This window comes from Cavia porcellus, unplaced genomic scaffold, assembly GCF_034190915.1.
Source record: "Cavia porcellus strain 051 isolate PalLab524CR breed Dunkin Hartley unplaced genomic scaffold, mCavPor4.1 scaffold_42, whole genome shotgun sequence".
NCBI classification, from domain to species: Eukaryota; Metazoa; Chordata; class Mammalia; order Rodentia; family Caviidae; genus Cavia; species Cavia porcellus.
In genome coordinates, this window is record NW_026947525.1 from 7,678,219 (window position 1) to 7,696,290 (window position 18,072).

Below are 18,072 nucleotides of genomic sequence, written 5' to 3' on the forward strand. Positions count from 1 at the left end.
CACGTACCTTCAAATAATCACCCCACAGATTACATGTTGTTTGCCAAAATGAAAAGAAATCTTATATTTAGAACTCTGCAATAAGGATTAAAGAAAAGAAATTTAACATAACTTAGAAAGAAATGAAATGAAGTGTATACTCCAATATGATAAATAATGTTTAATTTGAATCATCAAGACACAATCTGACATACATTGGCTGGTCTTAAGTTTCCTTTTTATAGAGAACAAAAAAAAAAAAAAAGAAAGAAAAGACAACTATTTTAGACATAATAAAACCAGAGAGATAATCTATGCAACATGATAAGTGAGTGTTGAATGTATAAAGCTTTTAAAATAAAGGGCAAAAATACACTGGAAATAGTGCCTGCCCTGGATACAATGCTTGACCCTCTAATTTTAACAATGAGTAATACATCTTATACCACTACCAAGCATCCACTTCTATTCATAAATTTCCTGCCAGGGGCTACTGTAGGTATTCGGTTCCTTTTCACATAATGTGCACATCATGGCTTTATACAGTGTGTCCTGCATGACCTCTGACCTTCAAGCCAGGTAAATCATAAGGAAAACTTCATCCATGAGATTTTCCACCCTCCAGATTGATTCTTCATCACATGCACACATGGACGCTCTTTGTTCTCAAATACTATGACATCATTCTTGCATCCTAATGTAATTAAATGATTTTGTAGAATCTGAAGACTCTAACAGATTCACAACACTCACTGTGTGATATGGGGATTGATTTGGTTGTATCAGATGCTAAAGCCATATATGCTCCTGTCATTGGGAGCAAGAATGTCATGGTAAGAAATACAGACGTTGCCTATATCTTTGTCATAGTTGTCATCATGTCCAAATTCCAGGTGGTAATTTTGTTCCTGGACACTTTTTCCCATGCTATCATGCCTTTAGAGACAAGATCTTTTTATATTACCTCAATTTTAGGATCTTCTCTACCCAGGTATCCAGAAAAACAGGCATACAGGCAGGTGATATTATAAGTGTCAGCCATGTATTTTTTACGTAATTTTCCAAAATCTGTTATCTGTTTTCCTTACAGATGTGATAGTCTATGAGCTTTAATTCTGCTAACTGCTGGGGAATGCTTTTTTTGTTTGTTTGTTTGTTTCAGGTAATGATAGAGTGGCAAGAATATGGAGTGGATAGATCAGAGGACTCTACTGTCCAGTACTTGAAAGCTTTCAAAAAATAAGCATTATATTTGTTGAGAATGGTAAGGATTTAATTTAATAAGGACACAAGCCTGGGCATAAGCAACACTAAAGTGGGGTTAGGAGGACCTAGTGTGATTCCTGAATGCTTCAGGGACCAAAGGGATTTATAGCAAATGAGGACAATGGAGGTCCCTGGATGCACATGATGAAGAGACAACACAAGAACAGGGAGGAATTCAGAAAGCAACCTGAGGAGTCTAGCTTTGAGCAGTCCTTTGTGGTCATGCATTTTCTGAAGGTAATGGAGGACCAGAAACTGATTACTTAGCAAGTGTCCTCCGATATTCAAAAATTTCAAGAATGCTGGGCAGAGTGCATTCCTATTTCTGGTAGAAGTGGAGAAGCTACCATCTCTCTCTGTTGTCCTCTGCTTTCAACTAAAACCAGCTCAGGGAATCAGTCTGCTATTCTGTTGGCCCAGGTTCATATCTACCTACAAGAAACCTGGCTTGTGAATGAAAAGATCATCCTTGCAATTCCAAAAGCTTTTCATGCTCAGGCTGACTTACCCACTAGGAAGAATATTAAAGGAAACACGAGACAATTTTTATTTCTGCCAAAATCAAAAGCAAAATGAAAATAAATTTTGAAAGAAAATGGCACAAATATTTTCTCTGTATATCAACAATGTATTGCAAAAAATAAGTTTAATATTTTCCAGAAGGAGATGATCTATGTATTCAGAAATGCCACGATTCTAATAACTAAAACAGTCCAAATAATATATGAGACTTTCTGCACCCACCTATAGGTACCTATGAAGTTGGATGTAGTGTTTTTATTCTGCTGTAGACCATAGTTCCTACACAGCATATTTTAACACATAGATTGGAATAAAGCCTTTTCATTACTTCAAAATTATTTCAGATGTTTGAACAGGTATCCACATCTTATAGTTTAAAATGGTTTGCTGGGCTCAATTAAAATTTTTTTCATATATTATAAAGCTGAAATAAGCAGGAAATTTTAATTATCAAAATTCATTTATCTTTTGACAATTTTGTTTTTCTTTACCATGCATTCCATTGTATGTGAACAAATAAATATATGGAGGCTCAACGTGGACAAGTCTCTGAGAGGAAGACTCCAGGCAGACAGAGTAACACAACTGGAGTCCTCGTACTCTTCCCAGCTACATCTGCAGCAGCTCAACTAGGTTTTCTCAGTGAATACGGGAGGGGAAAAGGAACCATCTGAAATATGTCAAGCTTTACCCTTGGGGAGAAATTCATTAACTACCACCTTATATTCTGTGACTTATCAGAGCCTGACTAGAGAGATGAGAAATTTCCAATTCTAGCAGCCTCTAGCCATCTTATGTCAACACAAAGGGAGAGAGATGCAGATAAAAAAGCACTTATTAAGTGATATGCTAGAGGCACAAGCTTATTGAAAGATGAAGCCTTATTTATAGCATTAGAAAATGCACCCCACACACCTTAACATACTGCCAACGCTCTATTTACACCACTTCCTTTTATACAGCAGCTTTTGTCAGATTATCAAGAAAAAAGATTACATGATAATAAAAGGCAGATTCTGGTTCAAGAGCACAGCAATCTCAGACCCAGACTCTGATATACCAAAGATACTGGAAATATCAGAGCAGAAATTTAAAATAGCAATGATTAAGGTGCTGAAGACTGCCTGCAAAGCTTCCATATTACAAAACTAGAAATCAGGAATGTACAAATTACTAATATGTGAAAGAGAGCAAACAGGGACATCACTACAGACTGCATGACCATGAAAATGAAAGTAAAAGAATTCTATAGATAAGCATACCAATAGATTTGATCACATACATAATACAAACTATGGTTTACATCTGTTTTCAGAAGTGGAGATTTTCAAAGTGAACAGACTGTGTGGGCTTATACTCATCAGTAGATGAGTTCAAGTTGAAGGTGCTGCTAAGAGGGGTGTGGTTGGAACTGGGGGACGACCTGGATGGGGCACTCTTATTTACAGCATCTGCCTCCCTCACTACCTGCTCAGTCTGCTTCTTGGGTTGAGCAGCTTTACTCTATGGGCCATTTCTATTCTAGACACATCAGACTATGATCTGAACCCTCCAGAATTATGAGTCAAGTAAGTCTCTCCTTTAAATTGTAGGTGTCAGGGACTTTGCCCCAGTAATGGGAAGGTGACTAACACATGCACAAATTCCCATGATAACATAACCTGACAAAATTTGAAAAGACCTTCCAAACCAGAAAGCAACAGGCTAAGATAAGTCCACTGGTGAACTGTTCCAAACATGAAGAAAAGAGACTATATCAATTTTCTACACTGTCTTTGAAAAGAGCGACTAATAAAAGCAAAAGTAATACAATATCAACAAGTCTTTCCTTTTTTTTTTTTTTTTTTTTTTTTTTTTGGTCTTTTTCAGACAAGGTCTTGCTATGCAGTTCAGGCTGGTCTTCAGTTCACTTTGCAGCCCAGGCTGGTCTTGAACTTGCAACGATCTTCCTGCCTCAGCTTCCCAAATGCTAGGATTACAGGTCTGCTCCACCACACCCAACCTCAGAACAATGTTTTCAACAAATAGTGCTAACAATGGACATCTTAATGTTTAAAAAAAAAAAAAAAGTAGTTAAAGAGAGACCTTATCCCCTAAACAAAAGTTTATTACAGATGTCAATGCAAAATTCAAAACATTTTATAGAAGTTAACACAAGACAAAAATCTAGGTGATCCTGGGTTCAGTGATGACTTTTTACTAAGATGTATGCATGGATCTTTTTCTCGGCTCAATTATTTTCACTCTATTATTTAATCATATGCCAAAAGCAAATTAGTACAAATACTATAGTCCTTATTTGTCCTGGCATTTTCATTATCTAATTCTCAGTATTTTAAAATTTTTGTCATAATTTTTATAGGTACACTTTAAGCTGATGAATGTATAGAAATATTCTTTTTAAAAATGATTAAAATCTAGGCTCATGCACTGTAAGAGGCTCTTATTTACCTTGTAGAGAGAGGGCCTAAACCAGTCCCTCTACCTTTTTTATTTCATTATACATCCCCCTTGAAGACCCTAGAGCAGATACATTCTGGTTACTGCTTTCTCTTGTTGGTATGAAGGAATGCACAAGCTATTCTAAAGCAACTGCTTTATATACCCTATCTGCATCTATCTGTTATATGGGAATCTGCTCCTTAAATATGTTAAGAGTCAGTGTCCACATAAACTGAACACTAGTGAAGATGTCTGAGTATGTATCAGCTGAAATATTTGATCCTTGTATCTGGTAAGAGTATAGGTTTATGTGATACAATTTCAAAGAAATCCATTACCGTTATTTTGTAGCAATATCCTGGCATGAAGTCTACATAGCTACTATAAATGACAGTAATCAATACTGTTTTACTCAATCAATCCAATTTTTATCATAGCTTACCTTTCCTTTTTCTTTGTTCTCCAGTAATTAACCAGTATCAACATCATGGGAGGCTGATGAACTAAAGTTTGGAGAAAACAGTGAACAAGATATACAAACAGCATCTGGGCCTCTGGAGGCGAGGAGGAATGGCAAAATAATATTATTTTCCATTAGGAGAAGAAGTGAGAATTTTAATAGGTGTATAATGAATAACAAGAAGGCTAGAACTGCTTCCATCCAAACTAAACAACAAACCAAAAATACTAAAACAAAAACTCTCTCAGAAGGAGCTGTTTTCTGAAGAGACAGGCCCTGTACACAAGAGAGTTCAGTCAGTGTTTAGGTAAAGAACTGAGAGACCACAATAAAGGTTTCTGAAACAGATTCTGAAAGCAGCTACCTCCTTCCCAGTACTTACTCATGATGTCCAGCTGGTTCAGCAGCCACGCACCCTAATGACTGCTCCTTCCACTCTGCTAGACTTTGTCCTCTGGGCTTTGCTTCCCTGAACTGCAGTAAGGATAAGAGAAGATGAGCTCATCTTTTAGGTTTCCCTTGTCCTAAGGATCACAGCTCTATGCTTTACTAATTGAATGCAAAATAGAACCTGTTACCTGGCATGTATTATCCAGCTTTATTTCTTATTCTGGAAAATATACCACCATATCTATAGCCCATTACTCCATAAAACATGACCTGTAAATTAAGCTCCATCAACTTCAATTTTTAAGCATTTTTAAAGGTAATATACATAAGCATTAAGAAACTTAAAAATGTAAAACACAGCCCTACGTTACTAAAGAAAGGATATGACTTTATATTAAAAATATATTACAGCGCCTGTGCTATTGAGCTATTACCCTGGCCTCCTACTTTTAAGAATTTATCATTATATCACGTAGTATACGTATGTGCTAAAAAAATGCATATGTACATATACACATGTCTTATGCTTAGTGCTAGGTGTTTACAGCTTTTAAAATACAAAAGAAAATGTGTGCATTATATATGTTTAAAAGGAAAGCAAAACTTGACAGATAAAGTTGACATATAATTTTTCAGTCTTTTTTAAAAATATTTTTGTTTTAATCATTTTTATAATAAGAATATTTCTACACATTCATCAGCTTAAACTGTACCTATAAAAATCATGAAATACTATATATATTAAACATTATGTTAAAAAGTAAAACCTTAAACAATATATTCCATGTAAAGCATCTGCTAACTTTTGTGTTTTCTTCTGATGAAATTAAGTTTTTTACTTTTCCCATTTAATACTGCATTAACTGATAAGACCTTTTTATGGCCGAATGAATCTTGATACTGATTTTTAAATAATATACATTCTCTTTCTGTGGGACATTCATGTTCCATTGTTGAGGACCACAGATTACAGACTGAGACAGTATCTGTCCCAGGATCTCCTTATGCTGCCTGCTGTGTGGGCCAGTTTTGGAATGTGGAAACTCTGCTTTTCTCTCAGTAAATGAGATTAGCACCCAGGTGTGGAGATGGATCTTGGCTTGTTTCCTTTATGATATTAAACTTGTCCATTCTACCACTGTTCCAAAAAAAGCACCCTATCCCCTTCCCTGCACTGGCTAATTAAATGGTAGCTAGGTGGAGATTTGCAGCCTTTTGTTCCTAGACAGCATGGGGTCATCCCAGATCTCTGCTATGTGCCCCTTTACCTTGACATTTGCTCTTTCTTTCTCCCTGTGCACCCTTAAGTAGGGCAGGAGACTGCGAGCCACTGCACAGGTCTCTAGTATTCCACCACTATAAATCCTTGTCCTCAGATGTTGTTTTTATGAAGATTCTCTTACCAAGTAATTTACTTAAAACTGCAATCCTCTTCCTGACATATGTATTTTCTATTCTCCTACTTTTTTTTTTTTTTAAATTTTTTTGGACTGGGGATTGAATTCAAGAACTTGCACTTTGCCAGGAAGCACTTGTGCTGTTAAGCTCTATCCCCGGCCTCCTACTTTACTTTTCTTTAGAGAATTTACCATTATATCATATAGTATACATATGTGCTCAGAACACTCAGTGAATGTTTAAACTTTCAAATGTATTACAGAGACAGACACATTGCTATTAGCCCCATCAAAACACTTCCCTTTACTTTAAACAGGATCATTCCATTGTTCATGTTACCTTCTGGGACAGTTCTAGAAGACCTCTTTCCTGAGTATCTTTGAGTTTGCTGCCATCCTCTCTTAATGTTGTAAATTTACATTTTATGGTCATTTTGACATTTGGAATAGCCAAAAGTTGCACAGTGCCCAATCTGGTAAGGTGGACAAGGACACATCGTCATGTTTTATGAGCCTGCTTTTCCACTGGATAGCAGTCAGTAGAGCATTTTTTGTATTTTTTATCACAACTAGTGAAGACACTCAGAAAAAAGAACTTACATAACTGCTTCCAAAAGTGGTGAAAATAAAGAGATTAAGCATGTTGAGGGAAACTAATAGCAATGCCTCTTACAATTTTTTAAATGAAATATTAACCATACATCTTGAGCACACCAAATATAGGTCTCCTTTCACTATAATAAAAACTGTTATGAAACCAGGTATTTATGACTATTTTGTTCACTGAAATATTCCCAGAGTTCTAAGATGATCATTCTGATAGTAAATGCTTAACTAATATTTGTTGATTAGTGATTATTTATGAATATAAAGGAAGGACAACATTTGGATAGATTAAAGCAAACAAAAATGTATAAAAAGGAAGTAAAGGAAACAAAATGCTATGGTTGAAATTTTTTTATATTTAAATCTTTTATGTCTTGTATTTTATTTTATTTTATTTTGTGGTGCCAGGGATCAAACTCATGACCTTGCGCTTGCCAGGCAGGCACTGTGCCGCTAAGCTGTATCCCTAGCACTATGTTTTATTCTAATACATAAAATATTTCTTCAAAATTAAGATTACATAGCAGATAAGAAATGAATACAGGTAAAAACAGATGAATGACTTAAACTATCATGAATCATTTAAATCAAGTTAAAATCAATCAATATTTGCTAACTTAGCTCCATGGGAAGGAAATCCAAAATGAATAAACACAGTTGTTACTTATTTGAGATTCAAGTATGAAAGAAAGATACGCAAGTTTAAAAATATAGTACATGCAAAATGGTAATTGCTGCCCTGGAAGTAAAAAATATACTAGAGTGAAAGTCACTAAAAAGTATAAACTAGTGTCCTTATCACCATCTTAAACTTCATCTTTTCATGCTGAGAAGAAGAAAGTAGTATTGTTAAGAGTTACAGCCACAGAAGAAGACTGAAAATATAAGAGGACAGAGCTTTAAGAGGCACTTCAAGTTACTCTTGCCAACAGGCTGTAGGGTGCAGGGCAAGTCCACCTTCCCAGGTCACCGAGTAACTGGCAGGTGTGATGCAGGCGGCTAATCTGGTAGGGTGCACTGGGCCTCTCGGCAAAGCGGAGCATGTTGAAGTACTTCTTACTACACTTTAATAAAATCTTTGTACAACAAACTGTCCCAGTCCCTGTAAAGGAAGCTGTGTATAAGAAAGGAGAAGCTAAACTAGAAAATCAAGATGGAAAGAAATTCTGAAGTATTTGGACTTGATTCTGTAAGCAATTATATTTTATTATTATTTTTTGGCGCCAGGAATCAACTTGAACTTGCCAGGCAAGTACTTATGCCACTGAACTATATCCCCAGCTCTGTAAGCAATTTTAAAATAAAAAATTTTATGAGTAAATTGCTCATTTCAAAAAGGCTCAAAAATACATAAAAAGGAAAACTATTTTTAAAATCACTTATATCACCACTTATCAAAATGCAACACTTTGCTGTTTTTCTTCCATTTTTGTTCTCTAAGATTAGTCTTCGTATGTTTCACTATGTGTGAAGCTATCAACACTGCATTTTTTAACCTCACTAATATTCTATCAATCTACTTATGTAATGCCACTTTCCTCCTTAAACATTTAAATGGCTACATAACTTCTCAAAATTTATTTTGTTCTGAAAAAATTTTAATCCGGGTTACAAGTTTAAAAAAAGAATATGGGGTTTTAAAGTAAAATCTGTGTTCTGTTTGCCCTCAGGCATCTTTTACTACTTTCAAAAGAGAAAAAATTTTTATTCAATTCATTTCTATTTTATTCTGGTTTTTAAAAGTAATTCCTTTTTTCATTTAATTATTCATCTAAAATTCTGTTGAAGACTGGTTGCTGAGAGATGAGGCTCTACATTTATTGTTTTTCCTCAAAACAGTTAACCATCTGCATAAATATATCTTAAGTAATTCTCTAATTTCCAAACTTCCTCTAACATTTACTTGTATTACAACTGAAATATAACACTGTTATTCTTATGAGGGGAAAAGGCATGGAATGGCATGGTGGTGCATGCCTATAATCTCAGCACTCTAGGAAGCTGAGGCAGAAGGATCACAAGTTTTGAGCACAGCCTGGGCTATGCAAGACCTGAGCATAGTTCAGTGTAAAGGCCTTGGGTTCAATCTCCAGTATTTCAAACAAAAAACACAAGGGAAAAACACAAAACTTCATCATTCATTGTTTCCAAATGTAAGTTTTTATATTTGGAACTGAAAGGCTGAACAACTGCAACCCAAAACATGCAGTTAGGTCTAAGGTAAAACTATTCTGTTCTTTAATCTGCCACTATCATTGCTGGGCCCATTCATCTCTTTTGATTATTCCAAAGATTAAATACATGTAACCTCAGGTAAGTATTCAAGCAGCAGACACACTTACTACCCACATCCTAAGACAGTCTCCTATAAAACTGGATTTCTTTTTGAGTTTCAGATGATGTCCCTTCCAGTACTGTACCTGCCTAGCCTATAAATGGTTCTCCAAATAGCCTAAATTGTTCACAGTTTAATGCCAATGGTGAAACACACATTCCAGGTTGTTTAAAAAGTAACTTTAAAAGGAAGGAGAGCCAGACAACAGCCTTTTCCCATGAGTCAGTGCTATTTGTGGACTGCAGGGGAAGAGGACAAGAAGTCACCAATAAATAAGCCCTCCCTGCAAATTGGTGCCATGCACAGGCAGCTGGAGGGAAAAAAGGGATGCCAACCCCTCCAGTGCACACACTGGGAGAGCCACCCCCACTCCCACCAGGTGCAATGATGGCTATTAAGGTGGAATATAATTTAATGCTGTACAGTTCAGTGTTTCACTGACTTTGCAGGTCTAAAGTCAGTGTCTAATCATTTATTTAGAGGATGACAATACACAATGTAGCATCTATGGGGGGATCTCCTTCTGAGGGTGGTGACCATTGCTTTTTCCTACTGTCTTGTTTTAAAGTCCTATATCATTTTCATTGCTTTTGCTGGGTTGGATTTTGTTTGGTTTTGATTTTATTGTATATGATGGCATGGGCAACTCTTTCAAAGATAAAAGACCTAGGACAAGCAGTAAAACTCTTAAATGATTTAATTTTTGCCAATGCAAATCTTTTAAACAATATCAACTGCTATAATTTATTTATTCTGTAAGTTAAATAACTTGCTTGGAAAAGAAAATTATCATATTAATGTAATAAATGCAAAATAGTTTATGTGGAGAAAAAAGTACCTTACAATGTAAAGAGCTATTCATTATTATCTACTAATAGGTGATAAAAAGATACAGAATGTGCTGTTTCTTGCTTCAAAGGACTTTAATAGAAAAAAAGAGTGGCTAAGTGCTTAATCCTACAGAATTTACTACACAATGTGAAGGTAAGAAAAACGGCCAGTATGGACTACGGTACCTAACAAATGCTTCACAGCACACTGACCTAAGCTATGACTTGCAAAACATGAGTAAGTAGAACTTACAAGCAGAAATGGAGATTTCAGAAACAATACAAAGCATGAACAAAAGTACGACAATATGATGTAAGACAAATAGTAAAGTACTGAGGGAGATGCTGAATGCTAGTGAATAGCAATATATAGTGTTAGATTCACTGGATGCTGTTAGATTACACAGGGCTTTGAAATCTAATGGAAATCTTTATAAACAGGAAATGGTGGGCAAGATAAATTACCAAAGCCTTTTAGAAGGGGACCAGATAAAAAGATGTTTTAGAAAACTTACTTTGATAGCAATGTTGTATAGTTTTGTGGGGGAGAAAAAAAAAGGACAGAAAGCAGCTATGTGCTACTACAATAATCCAGGTGTAGGATGAAGAGGCATTTAATTATGGTTCTGGCAATGGAAATAAGACAGAAAGAAATTTAAGTTGCACTGCAAAGGGCCAACTAGTTAAAATGCTGGGTGTAGACAAGAAAGAAAATCAAAGATGAAACTAATACTATCACACTGATAGAAGAATAGTGACATCAACTATCAAAAGAACCAAAATAACTGGAAATGAAGCAAATGAAATGGCCAAGTATCAAGGCAAAGCAGCAAAGTGACTATAAAACTGTCTAATTTAGGTAATGGTGGAGTCTATTTGTACTCTGGTCCTCTGCTCTAGTCTCCAACCTCATCTTTTTCTCCTCTTTTCTTACCTTACATTAATTCCTGTTATCTTTGTATACAGTAATTGGCTGATGGAAAGTATACTTCTTAGTATACCATAAGCAAATTTTCTTCTATTCATACTGGTAAGGTTCACTGTCATTAACTCTGAATTTAACTCCTCATAGTGAGAATAAAGAAGTCTTTGTAAGCATACTGTCAAGCATCTTTGAATCTATAGTTCCTCCTTTGATGTTTTTAAGGTTAATATGCTTGCTGCACTTTGCCAATAAAAACATTATTTCCTCAATGAATCTTTCCCTCATCTAACCCTATTTGTTTATACCCAATTATACCATTAATGCATTTAATGAAATCATACTTTTGTTCAATTCAATTGGTGATATATACTGTACAGCTACTACATGGATGTAAATGGCTTAAACTAAGTAGCCTTTTAAATCCTACTATGCCTTTCACATAAAAGATAGCAAAACAAATGTGTACCAAATTCAGTTTTCTTTGATCACTTGCTTCTACATGAATACAAAATTTATCTTGGCCTTGTTCCTGGAAACTTTTTTGTGTAGAACTTTTCCAAATGTTGCTTGGTAATAGCTCTTGCTTCAGGAAAACGGATCATGCATTTCATAATCTGACTGTTAAATTTTCTATCATAGATTGTTCACACACATGCTTAGACTGCTTTTATACAATATCATTAATATAGCTAATGACTATAATAAAGTTGAGAAAGTGATTAATTTGTGTTACCTGAAGCATTTTGTTTGAATTTATTTCCCAGAGATACCAACTGTACTTCAAGCAAGATGCTGCTGAAGTGACACTCTTACTCAATTAAAATTTTAAATGTCATATACACTGCAAAAGCAATTACAAGTTCTTGGCTTTCCCTTATACAAACAACTTATTTTACTGTCATACCTTGACTTACTAATTTTGCAATGATTGCTTTCAATATATTGTTTTTTAGTGCCTATGAATTTTACATATTAAACTTAAGCTCAGCAAAAACTAATGAAAGCGGACTCATTTCATGCAGACAGGCCAGTGTAAACTACCCAAAACAAACCAAACTAAACAAAAATTATGCAACTCATAATGCTGGGGATGGAACCCAGGAAACAGAAGCTAGTCAAGTGCTCTGCCACAAAGCTCTTTTTTTTTCTCTTTTAGATTCATCTTTTTTTACATTCTCTCTCTCTCTCTCTCTTTTTTTTTTTTAGGCAGGGTCTTAACTATGTAATCCAGGCTGGCCTTGAATACACTAAGCAGTCTAAGATGGCCTTGAATTCATGATGTTGTTTCTGCCTCAGTCTTCTTGAATGCTGGGGTTACTGGTGTGCGCCCACCGCATTTACATAACACACAACTCAGATCAGTATTGTCTAGATGTCTGAGAAAGACTCACGAGGCAGTGATTCATGAGCTTGCAATATAAGATGCTCAAAATAAGAAACCCACTGAGTACAGTGGCACATGTCTAGAACTCCAGCTACTTGAAACAGAAGGATAACAAGTGTGAGACCAGCCTAGGTATTTCAGTGACACTCCTTCTTAAAACTTTAGGGACAAGCAGTCCAGTATGGTAGGTATGTAGTCAATACTCCTGGGTTTAATACTCATTAAGAAAGAAAGAAAGAAAGAAAGAAAGAAAGAAAGAAAGAAAGAAAGAAAAATTCAGTAAGGTATGACAGAGTAATTCAATAAGATATGTATAATACTATCATTTTTTTATTCCTGTGTCATTGGTACACATCACTAATCAATCAGTGAAAATTCAAATCAATGTGTTAATTCCATGTTAGAATGAATATAAAGGTATTGTTTGTTACTTGAATCCCTGCTGTCCACACTGAGACATCTAATGGACTCAGATAATTGTTTTGTTTGCATGGCAGGGATATTTGGAGGAGATGGCATACACAATATTTTATACAATATGAACTCTTTGCTTGTCAAAATTCCAAGATGTGTAACACACTGCAATCTGTCACTCTATGATCTCGCACTCTCTAAACTCAAAAAATCAAAATAGATATCCAAATAGCAAGGAATAAACTATATGTTTTCACTTTGTTCTGAGATAGAAAATATAAAACCTCACCTCCCACATAACTTTTGTAATATATATAGAAGCCACTGTAATAGATGCCCAATAATTTAAAAACTTCATGTTTTTATTTCCTCTAACAAGCAAGATATATTTATAGTTCATGAAACAAAACAAGTAAATGTCTACTCACAATCTCAAAAAAGAAAAATCATGTTTTAAAGTTTTTATTTATAGGGGCTGAGTGCTATCTTAATCTCATAGTCAGCAATAAAGAGCATTATGGTCTTAGAACTTATGGACCTTTATTATCCCAGTCACAGCATGAAGATTTTCCCTGTACCTCTCATCTTTAACTCAAACTCTTAGAATCCTTCAAAAAGCAGAGAAAAATCAACCAAAAGACCAGAGAGGCAGAAATGGAGGCACTGGATAAACGTCTACTCCGGTCAACAATGTGGAAGTAAAACCACAGGAGCTCGCTCTTTATAACTTAAAAGATACTCTGTCATAATTATTCATTAAAATGTTTATCCTAGATGAAAAGACATAGTTGTAGGGTTCAACACCACATTGAATTATTCTGACAACACATACCTTTCTTAATTAAGTAGTCTAATTTACAATGTGACATTCACCACTGCCTCACAATCCTATTGCATTGTTTCTGAAAAAAGCTCCTATGAGCAGTGCTTATAAGCACTTCTTTTTAAAAAGCCAAGCAAAAACAGCACACAAATATCCATTATGGTCAGCTAGTGATCTTAACAACCAGGATCATCACAGAGCTTACCTAGCATGTTTCTGTATAATAAACAGCTCTTCGAACACATGTTCAGTATTTACACATTTAATGTCACCTAACAAGATTCTAGCACAACACAACAAAAATAGTAATACTTTCAAATAGTCCTGAGCTAACACCCAAGGAACTGCTGACAATTTGTAATAATCTGTCCACTTGTTCTTGAGATAATTTTATTAGTTCATCATTGTGCTTATGGAATGTTTTACTATTACTGTCAAAATCAATTTAGTAACTCTCACAGAAATTTAAGTGAAAGGAACTTGTACGGTCATTTACTACAAGATTCTCATTTTATTATTTCTTGCCCTGGTCCTCTGATTAAAAGAGAAGTTTTAGTGGCCAGGGATTTAGTTTAGCAGCTCAAGCGCTTACCTGCTAAGTGCAAGATCACAGTACCAAAATAAATAAATAAAAGAGAATTTTTACACAATATTTTCACTTACATTAAGGTTACAGGTTAACATTACAGTGACATTCCTCAAATGCCTGTCTTTAGCACAGTGCTATACTTTGTATATAGTAGATCCTCCAGTGAGTACTTACATACTGTTCTTATTTGAGTAAATGACAATACTTATTATAATTATTTGTGCAACTTTAATTAAAAGCAGTATGATAGCCAGGTGTGGTATGTAATCCTAGCACTTGGGAGGCTGAGGAAGGAGGACCGTTTCAAGTTCCACACCAGCCTAAGCTACAAAGTGAGCTCAAGGCCAGCCTGAACTGCATAGTGAGACTCTTATCCAAAAAAAAGCAGTAAGATATAATTTTAATTCAAAGTTTATTTTTCTCTTCCATCCTTCCTGCCACTCTAAAGGTCATTTTGTGCCTTAATACTCAATACTTAACACTTTAGTACTTAATACTAAATCCAGTGGTGAGATAGAAGCCAAAGCATGGTGTTCTGTGCACACCATTATCTAAATTACTTAACACTGGAAGGAGTATACTTGTCCATTATGTGTACATATACATACAATTACCTAAACAAAACCAGAAAACCAATAAACTTGAAATCGCTTCAATGGCCAGGCCTGTAATCCCTGTAATAAGGGAGGCTGAGGCAGGTCACTGGATATTCAAGCCTTGAGAATACAGGCTTGTGTATAGATAGGGCTGGGCATGTAGCTCTGTGGGAAGGCCTTGGGTTCAAAATAGTCCTGCAAAAATAGCATTGAACTTTAGTAAGATAATCTTATGTTTCAAAATACAGGAAAGCAAGGAATTGCCTTCTTTCTGAAACCAGAAACACTTGCAGGAACACAACTATCACAACTGAGTATGATCCAGAGAAGCAAAAAGCACCAACAAGGGGAAGATCATGGGTTTATGGTTAAAGTCAAAGTTATCTGCCTAAAAGTAACTATTTTCACACTGCAGTAGGTGAAATAACTGCTTCTCAAAGTTAGCAAACTGCATGATCCCAGGACAAAACTGAACTACTAAATCTTATGACAGAAGACAAAAAATCAGAATCAATACAGTATTCTTATGTAAATCTTATAATCACCATACTCTGCTCACTGTTCTAAGGTAGAAATGATATGAATCACCTAATGTCATGTTTACTGCCATCACAATGTTTTTAAAATTTTATTTAAAAGGAAAAAGAGAAAAAACAAAACAAAACAAACCGGTATAAAGGTACAAGTAATACAGAACTACAAAAAAAAAAAAAAAAAAAAAAAAAAAAAAAAACCAGTAAGATATCACCAGTTAATAGATTACTCATTATTATCATATAGTTGCTCAAGTCACAGTATCAAAGCATACAAAGTGAACATTCAAACAGAAAGACTGCAGTTGTGTTCAATGATCCAACCAAAAACATTAATATGGTCAGCTATTTAACACCCCTAAACACACTTGCTGTTGTATCCTTTAGAGCACTTTTTTTCCCTTCTCTTTTTTACAACAAAATTAACACATTCTGGGTTTTATTACTCCTTAGTTCTTATTACTTTTTTTTTGGAAGATGATAAAGTCAAATATGGCAAAACAAAGCTGTCAGTCAAAACCAAGGATAGACATAGCACATGATGTAAAACAGAGTACAAGGTTATCAACAATGGTTACCATAATGCCTCTTGTTTCCTTAAAAAGAATTATCTATCTCATTAGGTATTATAAAGTTGAACAAAACAGTAGAGAACAAGACCAATAAAACTTAAACATTGTAAACATTACAGGAATTCCAAAGGAGATAATAATCAAACCAGAATGGGCATCTTAGTGAATCTTATTGCCTTCAAAGTAGTTGCCTATACCCTCAAACTTGATACTATCATACAGAATGGAATAGAGTCTAATCAGTCAAAACAAGATAGTGGGAGTATTACAGGACTTCAAAACAAGTTAATAGGAAATCAAAAAAAGTTACTATAATATATCCTCCTAATATTTAATTTTTCCCCTTAATTAAAAAAAACATAAAAAATAACTAAATAATTGTTTTAATGAATAAGGGAGATAGAAGAGGACATAACAACATAACAATACAGGTCAAAGCATGACTGTTTTAGCATGGAAATATTTGAAGCTATAGTATATGAAATTATATTCAAATATTTCAAGGAAAAATACAGACACTATGGTAACTACTATTAAGTCGGGTTATTTGTTGGTGAAGCACTAGGTTGCTGCCATCACAATTAATGAGACAGTAAAACAGAATTATTCAACTTGGTCTGAATTCAAATTTAGAAAACATCAAAATGTGCCACATGCAAAATCCTTAGATAATCCTAAATATGAAACATACCAGACTTGAAAGGATGTATGCTTTACCCTAAGGTGATAGCAAACCTTTTAGAGTTGTCAATGATACAAGCAGCCTGCTTTGGCACATGTGCCTTAAGTTCACCACCACTGTCTCTCATGGTTAAATAAAGACAAGGAACTCTGCTTCTAGGCTCTGATAACAAATACAGCAATTTTGTAGCTTCCCTGTTCCCAGTTCATCGTTCTTTAAGATGGGTAGAAAGAATATTCATTTTATAGGACTATTTTAAGAAAACTGGGTGTGGAGGCACAAGTCTATAATTCCAGCACTCAGGAGGCTGAGGTAGGAGAAACACCACCCACAAGCACTAGGCCAGCCTGGGTTCCAAGTTCAACAATCCCTTATTGTTCTCATATAAATTAAAATACAAGTTATCAATACAAATTCTAAAATTTGCCTTTCTTAAAAGGTTTAGTACTTTAACTGAATGTTGTCTCAATATAAAAACCAAAGTGTTTCATTCAATTTAATTATGATTTCAGGGACACTAAACTATTACACTATATGGGGTAAAAAAAAAAATCTTGTTTTTGCAGAAACCTAGATGGTAAATAGAAAAGGAATCATCTCTTTACTTAAATTTTAGCTTTAAAAAGGGTTCAGGGTATCCAATGAATAATAAAGCCTATTTTCTTTTTTCTCTCTCACACACCATTTGAATATATCTAACCTAGTCAAATTCCCACATGATTATTGTCAAAGCCAAAATATTCTCATTTTAAAATTAAAACTGAAAGCAAGATATTTAACTGTCAGGTATGTGTAGTATGAAAATAGTAAAACCTACACTCACTCACTTCATATAAAGTGGTTGCATGCCAGAAAAACAATGGAAATTACTATATAACAGTTTTAATACTACATTTTAAAACTGTCACTATTTTTAAATGTGTAAATACTGCACATGCAATAACATCTGGTTTATGATACGTTTCTTTTTTAATTGTAATATAAACGTAGTTTCAGTATTTAAGTAGTTATGTCCAATGATGGGCCTGCAAGATTTTACAAGACAAGGTTATTTTTAATTTCACAATTAAATTTTATTTTTAAGCTTGTATTAAAAGGAATCTCAGACCAAATTCCAAATATTGCTATTTTAAAAACAGAGCTACACTTTTTAAAAATGTCAGGTAATGAAGAATCCTACAAAGCAATGTAAGTTCATGTATGAAGAATAACTACACTGGCTCTAACAGATGATGGTGTCAGCATATTTAATTATAAGACTGCCACCAGTCTTTAAGAGTTCAATTTAATGCTGAAGTGCTGGAAATTCTCCTACAATACAGGAATA

At 34.7% G+C, this 18,072-nt stretch overlaps 1 protein-coding gene across 39 annotated transcripts in view; it reads right to left on the reverse strand.

The window, feature by feature from the left end:
• Window positions 1-18,072, reverse strand: part of LOC101788067 (alcohol dehydrogenase 1-like) — a 202,296-nt gene that overhangs the window by 183,391 nt on the left and 833 nt on the right. For 27 of the 39 annotated variants that reach the window (XR_010045835.1, XR_010045834.1, XR_010045833.1 and 24 more), the window contains exon 2: window positions 5,052-5,143. The exons of 10 other annotated variants lie outside the window; for them this stretch is intronic. The gene's annotated coding sequence lies outside the window, so the exon portion shown is untranslated. Of the gene's footprint in view, window positions 1-4,651; window positions 4,764-5,051; window positions 5,144-18,072 lie in introns of all 39 variants that reach the window. 2 more of the 39 variants (XM_063243964.1, XM_063243965.1) reach the window with 2 other exon arrangements.